Consider the following 12,487-nt stretch of genomic DNA (forward strand, 5'->3'; position numbering starts at 1 on the left):
AACTTTATTTTGTTGGCAAACCAAACATTCCGCCACAAACTTTTGAATATCTGATTTAAGGCCATCCCAAAAAAATTCCTTCTTAACCCTGTGGTAAGTTTTTAAAAATCCTGAGTGCCCTCCTAAGGGAGAAGTGTGCAATTCCATAAGAATCTTTTGTTTTAGCTGGGAATTCTTACAGAGGTATAAGCGATCTTTGTACCATAACGAATCATTTTGCCAGCTAAATGTATCAGAAGTACTGGAATCTTGTTGTAGCTTTCGAATAAGTGCCCACACTTCTTCGTCATTCTTCCATTCCTCCCTTGCTTCGTTTATCCAATCTGGTTGGATAATAGAAATGGCACACAACAATGCTTCCACATCCTCATCCTTTCTTGAGAGTGCATCTGCCACCACATTTTGCTTCCCTTTTTTGTAGATGATTTCAAAGTCATAACCCAACATCTTTGTGACCCACTTTTGTTGCTCTTCAGAGGATAATCTTTGTTCTAAAAAGTATTTAAGGCTATCATGATCCGTTTTTACCTTGAAGTGTCTTCCCATTAGGTAGGGTCGCCATTTCTTAAGTGCATGGAGTATTGCCAACATTTCCTTCTCATAAATAGCTTTGCTTAAAAACTTTCCCTTGATTGGACGACTTTCAAAAGCAATGGGTCTTTCATCTTGCATTAGAACAGCACCAATTCCATTTCCTGAAGCATCACATTCCACAATAAAGGTTTTTGTGAAGTCCGGTGTAGCTAAGACCGGTGCTTGGCACATTGCCTCTTTAAGATGTTCAAAGGCCTTTGTTGCTTCCGGAGTCCATGAAAATGAATCTTTCTTCAATAATGTTGTTAGAGGTGCTGCTATTCTCCCATAATTCTTAACAAACTTGCGATAATACCCTGTCAACCCAAGAAATCCTCGCAGATGCTTTATGGATGTGGGGATTTTCCATTCCTTAATGGCTTTAATTTTGCTAGGGTCTACCTTAACTCCTTCATGAGATACAATATGACCCAAATATTCCACCTCCTGGACTCCAAAGAAACATTTGGATCTTTTTGCATATAATTGTTTCTCCTCCAATAGTTGTAGCACCTTGTCAACATGTTCAACATGATCCTTCCAAGACTTGCTGTAGATTAGTATATCATCAAAAAATACTAACACAAATTTTCTAAGGAATGGTTTGAAAATTGAATTCATCAAACCTTGAAATGTTGAAGGTGCATTGGTAAGGCCAAAAGGCATGACCAAAAATTCATAATGACCCTCATGAGTTCTAAATGCCGTTTTCGGAATGTCTTCAATCTTCATTCTGATTTGATGATATCCCGAACGAAGATCCAACTTGGTGAAGTAAATTGATCCATGCAATTCATCCAGTAATTCATCAATGACAGGAATGGGGAACTTATCTTTAATAGTGAGCTTGTTGAGCTCCCTATAATCTGGACACATGCGCCATGATCCATCCTTCTTGTGCACCAATACTACTGGAGCTGAGAAAGAACTTTGACTCGGTTGAATTATACCAGCCTCTAGCATTTCTGCAACCATACGTTCAATTTCACTTTTTTGGACATAGGGATATCTGTACGGCCTGATGTTTGGAGGAACACTTCCTGGAATCAGATGAATAGCATGATCATGATCACGCATAGGTGGGAGACCTTTGGGAGTCTCAAATACCTTGGAATGATTGTCCAGGACTTTTTGGAGATCTGGAGAAATAGATGATTCCAATGTGGAAACATCTAGCGAACATAATTGTGCAATTACACCTCTTTGCTCCTTTTTTAGAAGCTTTGTCATGCCATTAGAGCTGATTATCTTTCCTGGTTTCCCTGCAATACCCCTTAATTCAACTTCCTTTCCTTCCACAGAAAATTTCATGAAAAGTTCTTGAAAATTAAAAGCTATTGTACCCAAGGATTGTAGCCATTGGACTCCTAGTACAACATCAGCACCTCCCATTGGAATGGAAAGCATTGGGCTAGTCAATACATATTCTCCCATGGATAGCTTGATATTATGGCACTTTCCAGAACAATTTATTGTTCCTCCATTTGCAATCATCACTTGACACTCTGGTGCTGGATATAGGAAGCAATTCAATTCTTTTGCTACCCTACAATGAATAAAATTGTGGGTGCTTCCTGAATCAATCAACACTATTACCTTTTTCTTCTTGATTTGTCCTTCTATCTTGATGGTTTGAGGAGTGGTAATTCCCGCCAATGCATTACAAGATATGGTCGGATTTATTTGTTCTTCATCTAGGCTTTGTTCCTGGAATATATCCTCTTCTTTTGACCTTTCTTGCTCCTTTTCTTCTTCCTCTTCACAATCTATGTAGAATAATTTCTTCTCAGCACACTTATGACCTTTTGTGTATTTGCTATCACAATTGTAACAAAGCCCTTTTGCTCTTTTTTCTTCCAATTGTTGTGGTGTCAACCTTGTAGGTTGTGGAAGACTATGGGCAACAACACTTCCGTCTTTATAGTTGTGAATGGTATGCTTCCTAGTTGCCATAATTTTGCTTTCCATTTTTCTTGCTAACCTGAATGCCTTCTCTAATGAATCAGGTTCCCAAAGGCGCACATCATGTTGGATATTATCCTTTAAAGACCCTATGAACACATCAATCCTATGCTCCTCTGGAATATCTTTTACCCTTATGTTCAATTTTTGGAACTCCTCAATGTGCTCCATTATTGAACCCTTTTGTTTGAGACTTATCAATTGGCTAAAAAAAGTGTTGCTTTTTGTATCCTCATAATGTGCTATCAATTCTTCCGTAAAAATTGCCCAAGTGATAAATTGTTTACGAGAACAAAGCCATTGATACCATACAAACTGATTTGGTTCCAAATATAAAGTTGCCATACGTACCTTTTGTGTGTTTTGCACATTATTGAGATCGAAGAATTGCTCCATCTGTAATATCCATGTGGCGGGATCCTTGCCATCAAACTTCCTCATATCGATTTTTGGAATATGGTGAGTCTTCGATCCAACATTAGAGTCTATGGAATCATGATTAACATTTCTTTTGTTCTCATCATGAGTTTCCTTTACTACTCTTTCACCATTAGTGACCATTTCTTGTAGCAACTTATTCATATTTATCTTCAATTCTTCCATCTTATCATCCATGCCATCAATTTTAGCGTCCATGCCCTTCACCTTAGCTTCCATGCCATCAATTTTAGCTTCACCTTAGCTTCCATTCCATCCATCTTAGCTTCTACGCCTTTCTTTAAACATCCATCTTAGCTTCTATACCTTTCTTTAAACCATCCATCTTAGATTCTGTTCCTTTTTGTGCAAGGGACATTTGTTGCACTTGTTCTTGTAATTTTGATATATCATGTAGCATTTCTTCCTCTTCTTCATGAGTCATGCTAGAGCTTTCAGGTTCCTTACTAGGTGTTTGCATTTTCTTTCCTCGGGGCATCAGTTACCGATAATAATGCTCTACTATGCCCTTTGAATTCCTTCAAAATAAATTTTCAAACCAAGCTTAAGCAAAAATTTTAAAAAAATCTACACACCTTTTTTCACTTTGTAGGAGCTTGATATTGCCTCTGATGTATCTCTGTAATTTCCAATCATCTAGTTCTGAAATTGTGACCTGTAGTAGCTCTCTGTGTCCTCTTTCCAATGCCACTAGTCTGATCCAAATTGGATTCTCCAAGAAAGAGTTATGCACAATCTCCCAAGATGACCTGATTATAGACTTTTCAGTAGAGCGAACTTGTATGAAGTGCCACGTGTCACTTTTCGACCTTTGGTTCTGAAAAAGGTATACAAGAAACTACAGTCCGTCCTCTTTCTGTACCTTCTTACGAAATTTCAATCCGATCCCCAGAGAGAAAGTTATGACGATTTTCCCCAGGTCACCTGTTTTGAATGTAATTCAGGAGTCTGCAAAAAGACCAACTTCCTCAGATCATATCTCCGCAAATATCGCGCAAAAAGCTCTGAAATTCGGACCCAAGGTTCAGCGCGATTTCTTCTCAAATGGGTTTTTTTGCGACTTCTGAAACGTCACAGAAAAAAATTTATAGCGAAAATGCCACGATGACCTGTTTGGAGCAGCGAAACCCTAGAATCCAAAGCTCTGATACCAAATGTTATGAAACCAGCTCAAGAAAAGATAGAAAAGATAGATCAACGCCTTAGAATTCAGCCTCTTCGAGGGGGAAACCTCCTTTACATTACATAAATGAACAATTCTTGGATGATACAAATGACAAAACCTCCTTTCTATATATAGGAGTCTAAGGAGTCACAATATAATCCAGCCGACCTAACAATAATAATATAAAGCCACAAAAATAACAATAGAGGGATTCTATGGGGCACATAAATAACAATATGGGGGTAATAGGGGCACAACAATATAAATAAGGGGTATAACTACAATAGTAATGGGGTAATCACTAGTATTATAGGGACCCAACAAAGTCCATGGTAATAGGGCCTAGTTTGTGAAACCATTCAGCTCCCAAGTCGATGTCACATCCTCCCATTTAAATGGAAAACATGTGTGTTTTAAGGTGTTAGTTCTCCATCTAGAACTTTATGTTTTCTCAATGGCCTTCACATTTCATTGTCCCCTCATCTACTATAAGCGCCTGAAAATTGGACATTGCCCTCTCAAAACAATGCACTACCTCAACAACCCTTTTATGGAAAAAATTATGCATGTTACCACTATCAATCAATACCAACACTAGGTGGTTCTTAATAAAGCCTCTGATTTTAAGCATTTATGGAGAATAAATACGTGCCAATTCATGTAGATATATAGTTGGTTCCTCAGGGGGTGCAGTAGTATTTATTGTAGTATCTTGGGGTTCAACTGCTTCCTCCCTAGATACTTCACTGTGTTGGGCCTCATCACCTGAGCCATTTTTAGTTGAGTCAATTCGAAAGAACTTTGGTTCCTTTCATTTGTGACATGGTCAATATTAAATTGTCATCACAATAGTAGCTTAATCCTTGTCTTCGTCTTTCGTCCATTTCCACAGGCGACACCTTTTGCACCTTAAGGGTTTGGGTGGGGCCACTACCAAGGGTGGGAGGTTCCTTTGGTGTAAATGAAGGACGAGTTGTTTGGGAAGTAATAGTAACATCTACATCTAAATCTTTGTGGCAAGCTTCCAACCACGTAGTTGGTTGATGCATTCTAACATGTGCATGGATGGCTTTCTTGAGGCCACTAATGAAACATTCCAGATAGAAGGCATCCCTGAGGCCTTTTGGATAGATTGAAATTTATTCGGAAGGAATGTTATAATGTCAAAGCGAACTAGTTTTTTTTAGCTTTATGAGGCAACCCAGGAAGTGAGAGTCATTGTCAAAATAGGCGCAAACAACTTTAGAGAACACATTCTAAGTGAGCTTCCCTGCATAACATTTTCAATGCCATTGCCACCACTGCCAACGCTCTTGGTCCAAATAAAGAGCTCCCACATGTCGTTTGGTTTCATCATCCTAGATATCATTAAGTTGAAAATATTATTCCATTTGCGCCACCCACATTGCTGCGTTAGACCCATTAAATTTGTGCATGTCAATCTTAGGTGTCTTATTGAAATCATATTGAAATAACAATATGGGGGTAATAGGGGCACAACAATATAAATAAGGGGTATAACTACAATAGTAATGGGGTAATCACTAGTATTATAGGGACCCAACAAAGTCCATGGTAATAGGGCCTAGTTTGTGAAACCATTCAGCTCCCAAGTCGATGTCACATCCTCCCATTTCAATGGAAAATATGTGTGTTTTAAGGTGTTATTTATCCATATATAACTTTATGTTTTCTCAATGGCCTTCAAATTTCATTGTCCCCTCATCTACTATAAGCGCCTGAAAATTGGACATTGCCTTCTCAAAACAATGCACTACCTGAAAAACCCTTTTATGGAAAAAATTATGCATGTTACCACTATCAATCAATACTAACACTAGGTGGTTCTTAATAAAGCCTCTGATTTTAAGCATTTATGGAGAATAAATACGTGCCAATTCATGTAGATATATAGTTGGTTCCTCAGGGGGTGAAATAATATTTATTGTAGTATCTTGGGGTTCAACTGCTTCCTCCCTAGATACTTCACTGTGTTGGCCTCATCACCTGAGCCATTTTTAGTTGAGTCAATTCGAAAGAACTTTGGTTCCTTTCATTTGTGACCTGGTCAATATTAAATTGTCATCACAATAGTAGCTTAATCCTTGTCTTCGTCTTTCGTCCATTTCCACAGGTGACACCTTTTGCACCTTAAGGGTTTGGGTGGGGCCACTACCAAGGGTGGGAGGTTCCTTTGGTGTAAATGAAGGATGAGTTGTTTTGGAAGTAATAGTAACATCTACATCTAAATATTTGTGGCAAGCTTCCAACCATGTAGTTGGTTGATGCATTCTAACATGTGCATGGATGGCTTTCTTGAGGCCACTAATGAGACATTCCAGATAGAAGGCATCCCTGAGGCCTTTTGGATAGAGTGAAAGTTATTCGGAAGGAATGTTGTAATGTCAAAGCGAACTGGTTTTTTTTTTGCTTTATGAGGCAACCCAGGAAGTGAGAGTCACTGTCAAAATAGGCGCAAACAATTTTAGAGAACACATTCTAAGTGAGCTTCCCTGCATAACATTTTCAATGCCATTGCCACCACTGCCAACACTCTTGGTCCAAATAAAGAGCTCCCACATGTCGTTTGGTTTCATCATCCTAGATATCATTGAGTTGAAAATATTATTCCATTTGCGCCACCCACATTGCTGCGTTAGACCCATTAAATTTGTGCATGTCAATCTTAGGTGTCTTATTGAAATCATATTGGTGACCCCAATGGAAATGATGATACCCATCATAGCGTGTGATGGGAAGAGGAATTTTGGGGGTTAATCAAAATCCCTTTCCCAAAAAAAATCGATCCTGAGGCCTGTGGGTTATGGCCACAAGCCTTATCGGAAGTGTTTCTTAGTCCTTAAGCCTTTAAAATCATGAACCATTCAACTATCGGAGCCCACAAGTCTATCAAGATTTCCTTTAAAAAAACCTCGGTCTTCAAATTATCGGAACACATTGAAACATCGGGAATTACACAGCCGAACCGTATGAACCGGACCTCAAATTCCTTAAACCCGCATTCATAACTATCGGTGGTTCCGATCATCGCTGGACTCTCCTCCGTGCCGATCTCTGCCTTCTCTGAAACTCCGATTACTCGATCGCCGATCGGTTTATCGGCGATATCTCAATATCGGCCATCGGCGTATTGCCGTTCCACAGACCACCGTTCCTTGACCTTTCCGATATGCGATCGTTGATTTCATCTCCGCCGTTGATCCTCTTTCGATCCAACGGTTCTTGTTTCATTGGTGGTCGCTCATCAGCTAACGGTCGATGGATTTCTGTGTTAAAACACAATTCTCTGCTATATATGAATTCACACGCGACATGCATATATATAACAGTAATTTGATATCATAGGGTTGCCATCGATCCTACAGGAATCGATGGTTGACCAAACCTGCACACGGAAACATTCAAACTATCCACACAACAAACACATAAATGCACAGTTTCAACACAAACACACATATATTATATTAACACAGCACGATTACATCTAAGGCATTTTAGCCTTAGGACAAACTCTCCTTTCGACTACATTGTATCTATCTCACGATCTCTCTTGAACACGCAGGTTCATCAACATATATATATATATATATATATATATATATATATATATGTATATATATGTATATATATGTATATATATGTATATATATGTATATATATACATATATATACATATATATACATATATATACATATATATATATATATATAAGAAGTGTTGGATTAGATCACGGAAGGATCTGATGAATCCTCCAACAAAAGTCTTAAAGGTCTCATATGCATACATGTATATGAGCACATGGCAGATTACATTAATAAGTCTCTTCGAGACTTTATCCATTCCATATTTAAATCTGTTTTAAAATAGATTTTTCCCTGTTTTTCTCCCCTAGTCCACGTCTTCCTCTTCACTCTGCTTTGGATTCCTCCCTTTGACTAAGGGTGCTGGATTCTCCTGCATCAGACTCCCGAGGCACAAAAATTTATGACCTCCTAGTCATATGCTTCTCCTTATCCTTAGCAATTCTACCCATTGTTTCAGTGGAACTGCTTTTATGATCTTTGTGTGTTATGAAACCAGCTCACAAAAAGATAGAACAGATAGATCAACGCCTTAGAATTCAACCTCTTTGAGGGGGAAACCTCCTTTACATTACACAAATGAATGATTCTTTGATGATTCAAATGACAAAACCTCCTTTCTATATATAGAAGTCTAAGGAGTCACAATATAACCTAGACGACCTAACAATAATAATATAAAGGCACAAAAATAACAAGAGGGATTCTATGGGGCACAGTAATAAAAATATGGGGACAATAGGGGCACAACAATATTAATAAGGGATACAACTACAATAGTAATGGGGTAATCACTAGTATTATAGGGACCTAACATGCCCCTCTCCTTCAAAAAAGTGTTGTCCTCAACGCTTGAGTAGTTCTGGATGCTTCTGTATAAAATTATCATCCTCCCATGTGGAATATTTAGTGGATAATTCTTCCACTTGATGAGACACTCCGAAATTGATCGATTTCATAGTTGTCGAGTTCTTGTTTATATGACTGCTTCTGGTTCTAATATAAATTTTCCTTCCTCGTCAAGTTCTGGAAATATTGTTTGAACTGGGAGCTTGTCACCTATAAACTTCTTTAAACATGAAACATGGAAAACTGGGTGCACTCGAGAAGCTGCAGGAAGCTCCAATTTGTATGCCATAGTACCAATATTTTGCAACACCTTGTGCAGACCATAATACTTTGGTGATAATTTATTATCCTTCTTAGCTTGCTTGAGGGAAATTTGTTTATATGGTTGTAGTTGTAGGAATACCCAATCACCTACATCAAAACTTCTTTCACTGTGATGTTGATCTGCCTGTTGTTTCATTCTATTCTATGCCAACACAAGGTTATCCTTTAAGAGTTGGAGGACTTGTTGTTGATGCTTGATGTGATGTTATACTGCTTGAACCTTAGAATTTTCTCTTAAATATGATGTGATGGATGGTAGCTGATATCCATAAAGTGCCATAAATGGGGTCATTTTTGTTGTTGTATGGAAGGAAGTGTTATACCACCATTCAGCCAGAGGCAACCATTTAACTCATTATGTCTAATTATGAGATACAAAGAAACGAAGATATCCTTCTAAACATTTGTTTAGTATCTCATTTTTCCCATCAGATTGAGGATGATAAGATGAGCTATGAGCTAACTAAGTACCGAGACAAGAAAATAATTCTGTCCAAAAATTTCCAGTGAAAATGGGATCTTTGTCACTTACAATAATCTTTGGGTTTCCATGTAGCTTTTGAATTGTTTCCATAAATGCAGTAGAAACTGTACTGGCTTTAAACGGATGTGATAATGCACAAAAGTGTGCATACTTGGTAAGTCTGTCAACTACCACCATGATGACACTCTTTCCCTTAGACTTGGGTAAACCTGTGATAAAATCCATTGAAACCTCCTCCCAACATTGGCTTGTAATGGATAAAGGTTGTAATAGACCCGAGGTCTTAATTGTTTCAAATTTATTTTGTTGGTAAACCAAACATTCCGCCACAAACTTTTGAATATCCAATTTAAGGCCATCCCAAGAAAATTCCTTCTTAACCCTGTGGTAAGTTTTTAAAAATCTTGAGTGCCCTCCTAAGGGAGAAGTGTGCAATTCCATAAGAATCTTTTGTTTGAGTTGGGAATTCTTACAGAGGTATAAGCGATGTTTGTACCATAACAAATCATTTTGCCAGCTAAATGTATCAGATGTACTAGAATATTGTTGTAACTTCCGAATAAGTGCCTACACTTCTTCATCATTCTTCCATTCCTCCCTTGCTTCATTTATCCAATCTGGTTGGATAATAGAAATGGCGCACAACAATGCTTCCACATCCTCATCTTTTCTTGAGAGTGCATCTGCCACCACATTTTGCTTCCCCTTTTTGTAGATGATTTCAAAGTCATAGCCCAACATCTTTGTGACCACTTTTGTTGCTCTTTAGAGGATAATATTTGTTCTAAAAATTATTTAAGGCTCTCATGATCCGTTTTTACCTTGAAGTGTCTTCCCATTAGGTAGGGTCTCAATTTCTTAAGTGCATGTACTATTGCCAACATTTCCTTCTCATAAATAGCTTTGTGTGAAAACTTTCCCTTGATTGGACGACTTTCGAAAGCAACGGGTCTTTCATCTTGCATTAAAATAACACCAATTCCATTTCCTGAAGCATTACATTCCACAATAAAGGTTTTTGTGAAGTCTGGTGTAGCTAAGACCGGTGCTTGGCACATTACCTCTTTAAGATGTTTGAAGGCCTTTGTTGCTTCTGGAGTCCATGAAAATGCATCTTTCTTCAATAATGTTGTTAGAGGTGCTGCTATTCTCCCATAATTCTTAACAAACTTGCGATAATACCCTGTCAACCCAAGAAATCCTCGCAGATGCTTTATGGATGGGGGGATTTTCCATTCCTTAATGGCTTTAATTTTGCTAGGGTCTACCTTAACTCATTCATGAGATACAATATGACCCAGATATTCCACATCTTGTACTCTAAAGAAACATTTGGATCTTTTTGCATATAATTGTTTCTCCTCCAATAGTTGTAGCACCCTGTCAACATGTTCAACATGATCCTTCCAAGACTTGCTGTAGATTAGTATATCATCAAAAAATACTAACACAAATTTTCTAAGGAAGGGTTTGAAAATGGAATTCATCAAACCTTGAAATGTAGAAGGTGCATTGGTAAGGCCAAAAGGCATGACCAAAAATTCATAATGACCCTCATGAGTTCTAAATGTTGTTTTCAGAATGTCTTCAGTCTTCATTCTGATTTGATGATATCCTGAATGTAGATCCAACTTGGTGAAGTAAATTGATCCATGCAATTCATCCAGTAATTCATCAATGATGGGAATGTGAAGCTTATCTGTAATAGTGAGCTTGTTGAGCTGCCTATAATCCGGACACATGTGCCATGATCCATCCTTCTTGTGCACCAATAATACTGGAGCAAAGAAAGAAGTTTGACTAGGTTGAATTATACTAGCCTCTAGCATTTCTGCAACCATACGTTCAATTTCACTCTTTTGGGCATAGGGATATCTGTATGGCTTGATGTTTGGAGGAACACTTCCTGGAATCAGATGAATAGCATGATCATGATCATGAATAGGTGGGAGACCTTTGGGAGTCTCAAATACCTTGGAATGATTGTCAAAAACTTTTTGGAGATCTGGAGAAATAGATGATTTTGGTGTGGAAACATCTAGCGAACATAATTGTGCAATTACACCTCTTTGTTCCTTTTTTAGAAGCTTTGTCATACCATTAGAGCTGATTATCTTTCCTGGTTTCCCTGCAATACCCTTTAATTCAACTTCCTTTCATTCCACAGAAAATTTCATGAAAAGTTCTTGAAAATTAAAAGTTGTTGTACCCAAGGATTGTAGCCATTGGACTCCTAGTACAACATCAGCACCTCCAATTGGAATGGAAAGCATTGGGCTAGTCAATACATATTCTCCCATGGATAGCTTGATATTATGGCACTTTCTAGAGCAATTTATCGTTCCTCCTTTTGCCACCATCACTTGACACTCTAGTGTTGGATATAGGAAGCAATTCAATTCTTTTTCTATCTTACAATGAATAAATTGTGGGTACTTCCCGAATCAATCAACACTATTACCGTTTTCTTCTTGATTTGTCCATCTATCTTGATGGTTTGAGGAGTGGTAATTCCAGCCAATGCATTACAAGATATGGTTGGATTCACTTCTTCTTTATCTAGGCTTTCTTCCTGGAGTATATCCTCTTCTTTTGACCTTTCTTGCTCCTTTTCTTCTTCCTCTTCACAATCTATGTAGAATAATTTCTTCTCAGCACACTTATGACCTTTAGTGTATTTGCTATCACAACTATAACAAATCCCTTTTGCTCTTTTTTCTTCCAATTGTTGTGGTGTCAACCTTATAGGTTGTGGAAGACTAGGGGCAACAACACTTCCATCTTTATAGTTTTGAGTGGTATGCTTCATGGTTGCCATAATTTTGTTTTCCATTTTTCTTGCTAACCTGAATGCCTTCTCTAATGAATCAGGTTCCCAAAGGCGAACATCATGTTGGATATTATCCTTTAAAGTCCCTATGAACACATCAATCTTATGCTCCTCAGGAATATTTTTTACCCTTATGTTCAGTTTTTGGAACTCCTCAATGTGCTCCATTATTGAACCATTTTGTTTGAGGCATATCAATTGGCTAAAAAAAGTGTTGCTTTTTGTATCCTCATAATGTGTTGGCAATTCTTCCGTAAAA

The sequence above is a fragment of the Pinus tabuliformis genome, chromosome 2_1 (assembly GCF_031772625.1).
Source record: "Pinus tabuliformis cultivar Carrire ecotype Pingquan chromosome 2_1, CPIR1, whole genome shotgun sequence".
In the NCBI taxonomy this organism is placed as follows: domain Eukaryota; kingdom Viridiplantae; phylum Streptophyta; class Pinopsida; order Pinales; family Pinaceae; genus Pinus; species Pinus tabuliformis.